This window comes from Nomia melanderi, unplaced genomic scaffold (genome assembly GCF_051020985.1).
Source record: "Nomia melanderi isolate GNS246 unplaced genomic scaffold, iyNomMela1 scaffold0151, whole genome shotgun sequence".
NCBI lineage: Eukaryota > Metazoa > Arthropoda > Insecta > Hymenoptera > Halictidae > Nomia > Nomia melanderi.
Window position 1 is genome coordinate 62,817 of NW_027475266.1, and position 4,636 is coordinate 67,452.

At 58.0% G+C, this 4,636-nt stretch overlaps 1 pseudogene; it reads right to left on the bottom strand.

The window, feature by feature from the left end:
• Positions 1–3,706: 3,706 nt before the first annotated feature.
• Positions 3,707–3,886, bottom strand: LOC143175650 (U2 spliceosomal RNA; annotated as a pseudogene).
• Between the last annotated feature and the right edge of the window lie 750 nt (positions 3,887–4,636).

A 4,636-nucleotide genomic window follows, 5' to 3' on the forward strand; every position in this document is an offset into this window, starting at 1 on the left:
TGAAGCCCTGGAGGTATGCTGCGATTTCCCTCGCAACATCCTCCAGCTGCTCCAGGGAGCCAGCGTTCTGCGCCATTCCGATCAACAACTCTCTCTCGGAAGGAAGCGCTTCCCCGACCAAAGGCCGGATGCCGCCCCTTCTTCGAGAGGGCTGCCCGGATGCCGCAGGACGCCTGGGCTCACGAGGTCCCGAGGCACGCGGGGGTGCGGTCGGTCTGCGACTTCTCGCAGGTGCGGTCGCCTCCGTCGCGGAGGCAGGAGCACCCCTCACGGTTGCATCAACGGGGACGGGCCTCCGATTATCCCTCCCCGCGCGATTTAAAACTATCCCTTCCCACAAGGTAGAAATGGAGCCGGGGGCACTACTGGGGACGCTCGGGAGTCGCGTGGGGCTAGCAGGTGTTACGCTACTCACCGAGGATTCTCCGGAGCACCCTGCTCCAGGCCGATGCGCACTGTTGTGCGCAACGCTGTTGTTATTGTTGCTGCTGCTGCTGCTGCCCGGTGGCGGCCGGGCAGGGGACTTTTCCCGCGGTGGTTGGGCGGGCGGAGGCGTCGTCCTCTTCGCTGGCGGCAGCGGCTGCGCCTCCTCGTCGGACGACGAGCTGGACGACGGGATCCCGCGGTGGTGGCGTCGGCGGGATCCAGCGGCGATTCGCCACGGCTCCGGTGAGGAATCGGGGCTAACGACTGCCCCGGCCGGCTGCGGCACCTCCACCTCTTCGATGGGTGGGAGGAGCGGGGCCGCTGGAGATGGTGGTAGCGGCCTGGCCACCATCGCTCCTCCCACGATAGGCAGGGGGGTCATAATCGGCCCCCCGCTGCAGGTGGTGGTAACGGTGGAGGTGCATAACGTCACCATGCTCGCCGATGTTACCGGTAACGGCGCCCCCTGCTCGCCGCGGATGGTCGGCGGCGTCCTGGGGCTCCGGTGCTTCCTCGGTGGGGGGCTGCGCTTGGGTGGTGTGGGCCCGGGCGTTGTAGGGATGGCCCGGGTTCCTGGACGCAGCCCCCTTTCCGGTATAACGTCAATCGGCGAGGGAGGTGACGTGTGGGTAGGGGCGCCTGCTGTGACGGCGGCGTAGGATGGTGAGGCCGCCGTCCTTACCCCCGAGGGTTTCCGTAAGGCGGCCCGAGGTGGTGTGGGGCCGCTGGAGGGACTCTTTCCCTGTACCACCGCCCTTGGTGATGGTGTGTGGGCGGTGGGAGTCCCTCCTACTCTCGGGGGCGTTCTTCTGGCTCCGGTCGGAGCCGCTACCGTCCTCCGGGTGGTGGTGGTGACAGTTCTTCTGCCCACCTCCACCGAGACTTTGGCACCCCTCATACTCCGTGTCACCCGCCTTTGGGTGGTGGCAGGCGGGCTCCTGACGGGCGGGGTTCTTGCGGGAGGGGTGCCAGTCGACCCCCTGGTAGCGGGGGCCGCTCTTCTGCCCGGTGGGGTGGGCCTCGTTGCGGTAGCGGCTAAGGGACCGGAGCCTCTTCTCGTAGCAGGCGCCCTTGCAGCCGGCGGCGATGTCCTTGGGGCAGCCGACCCCGATCGCCGCGGCGGGCTGCCGCTCTTCTGGACCGGTGGCGTCCCCTTAGGTCTGGGGTAGGTTGGTTGGGTGGGGGCGGGGGCGCGGGCCGGGCGCTGGTGGTGGGCCCAATCGTTATTGTTAACGTGGGAGTGCCGGACGGCGGCGTGCGATACGACGTCGTCATAGCCGTCGCAGCCGCCGTTACCAGCACCCCACGCAACGTTGTTTGCTTCGTGGCCCGCGCCTTGCCCCCCGGTGCCACCGGTGTCGTTGTCGTCGTCTTCGTCGTCGTCCTCGTAGTCCTGGTCCCCGTCGTGGTTGTTGCTGTTGTTGTTGCCGCTGCCGCCCTTGTGCGCCGCATCGCGCAGGTGGTGATGGCCGTCCCCGTAGAATCCCTCGCCGATGAAGGGGTGTGGGTGGGCGGGGGCGGGGGCGGCGACGTCGCGGCGCACGTCGTTTGTGGGGGCGGGGACTGGGCCGCCAAATTGGCAGCAGCTAACGCAGCAGCGCGCGGTTCTGCGGGGGCGGATGTCGCGGAACTCCCCCGACGCGAGGTGTTGCTTGGACCGGTCGTACCTGTCACAGGAGGTGCACAAGTCCCACTCGGACTGTTCTGTTGAGCGGAACTATGTATATGGCCGTGGTGCAGCTTCACCACCTTGAGAGGGTACTTCCCGTCACCGGTGAAGCTGCACTCACGGCACTTGTATGTCACTACAACGCCCGGATGATACTTCCGGGCGTGCTTCGTCAAGTCCGAGTGGGACTTGTACACGCCACTGATCCTGATCCCGGGGACACCGAAGCAGGCAGGGCATCGGAACTCCGCCGGGAAGGAAAACTCTATCACCAGGGCAAGATTGTTACTCCCCTCGGTAGTGCAGGAGGTGACTGTCGCACTATCACCGCGGTCCTGCATCGCTCTTAAGACTAAGTCCTACGCTACGAGTGAGTCGAAAGAAGAAAGAGAGACAGAGTGGCTGTGGCAAATATTTCTAAGTGCCACAGCGAGGCGAAACGGGGAAGATAGACTAAGTGGGAATGACAGAGGAAGAGAAGAGAAAACTAAGTTAAAAGCGATAGTAGGAATACCGCCACGCGCTAACACCCTACTGACTCCGCCGGCGCTAAGTCCGGTGTCGAAGACTGCCTGGAAAAATGACAGCCTCCGACGTGGCAGTCGGTAGGGAGACTAACGGATGGCGGTTGCGGAGGAGTGCAGCGATCTCGATGGAGGAAGAGCGATGGAATCGCCCACTCCACCGAGGACTGCACGGGGGTTGCACCGCAGGCGGGCCGACCTGACGTCCACTCACTAACGGGTGAGTGGAGTCAGCCTCCACGCGGGCGGTGACTGAAGGGAGAAGAAGGAGGTGGAGGCGCCACTCGACTCGGACCTCACGCGTCCCGGTCCGTTGACACACCTCAACGGATGGGAGCGATCGGTGGAGCGGGTGGACGCGTAGGGGTAAGGTGGAGGACTACCGACGATGATTCGAGCACCGCAGACGGCTGGAGACCGGCTGCGTTACCCTCCTCACTGCCGGGGGGATAGAAAGAAAAGAGAGACTCACTCGGCGCAGGAGTCCAGCGATGCAGGAGCGCTCTCCGAGGGGAATAACACCTCGCTCCTGATTCCTGATCCAGCGGTGGTTGACGTGGATCAGGCGAGCCGTCCTTCCCGTCGGGGTTGCCGATGGCCAAGTCCTGGTGGGTCGTTGCGGTGTTGGGTGACCCACGTAGAGGAAGACCAGGGTTGTCCAGGCAGGCCAGGGATGGTGGTTGGTCCTAATTGAAGTAGTCCTGGACCCTCGGTAGACCCTGGTCGTCCTCTCCCTCGGCTGTCCTCGGAAGCAGGATGCGTGGTGGTGCGCAGGTGGAGGTGCGCCGGTGGTCCTCCCGCGCAGGTGGGCGGCGCAGGTGTACTCCCGCGCAGGCTCGATCCGGTCCCGCGGCGAAGGCACTTATTACACACTTCACCGCACAACACCTCGAGCACTGATCGTGTACAGACCTTGCCGCGCACACGCCCGATCGCAACTCGGCCCGCACTGTTGCGTAGTACCGCGGCGGGTGAATTTACCGCGATTTCGGGTACTTATCGCGGAGTCAGAATAGTAACAGGGACTATTTTTGGAGTCCAGCGAGCCGATCCGGCTATTAGAAAAGGTAGGGAGCTCAATTGCAGCGCAAATTGAGCCGTTTCCGGCGGCACTGCAGTGCCGGACCGACTCGCGGCGGAAGTGGAGCGAGCCCCTGCGATCCGCCTGACTCCAAAAATCAGGTTAATATTCTGACTCCGCGATGCGGAGTGTATCAGATATTAAGCTGATAAGAACAGATAAAAGGCGTTTATTTCCAAAACATGTTCCCCCGGTCTTACAATGTTCGGCCGGGGGTAGGTACAATGTTACGCCTTTACGGCGAAGGTGGCTGACTCATTTTTAATAATTATATTATGTTTCAAATACTACTTGCATTATTGCTATTTTCATAAGCGCAGCTATTCTTATATACATAGGCGAATCCATATACTAAGTACTAGATAAATAGCGAGCGAATAAATAAATAGGTAATTAATACATATAGACGAATAACATAAATAAATAAGGAAATAAATAAATAAATAAATAGCTAAAAGAAAATATAAATAAAGATAAAATAATACTAAAATGAGACGACGTTAATACATGGATACATGCGCATACAAAGTTAGGTGAATAGTACGGGGTGTAGTTTATGTCTAATATCGCCGGCTTCGGGACTTTGAGTGCCCGGCCCTTCGCCATATTAATACAATAAAATTATAACATAATAGATAACAAAAGTATCAAACGGAGTACAATAGATAAATAAATAAAATAGATAGAATAAAGAGGATAAATACAATAAATAAAATGAACGAAATAAATAAAATAGACAAAATAAATAAAATAAATAAATGAATAAATAAGATAGATAAAGTAAATAAAATAAATAAATAACTAAATAATTATCACAAACAATAAATAGTCAATAAATAGCTAAATAAATGAATAAAGATAGATAGATGGGCAGGTGAATAAATATAGTTAATCGCATAGCACTGTATACGTTTAATAGAATATGCTGATAGGGCG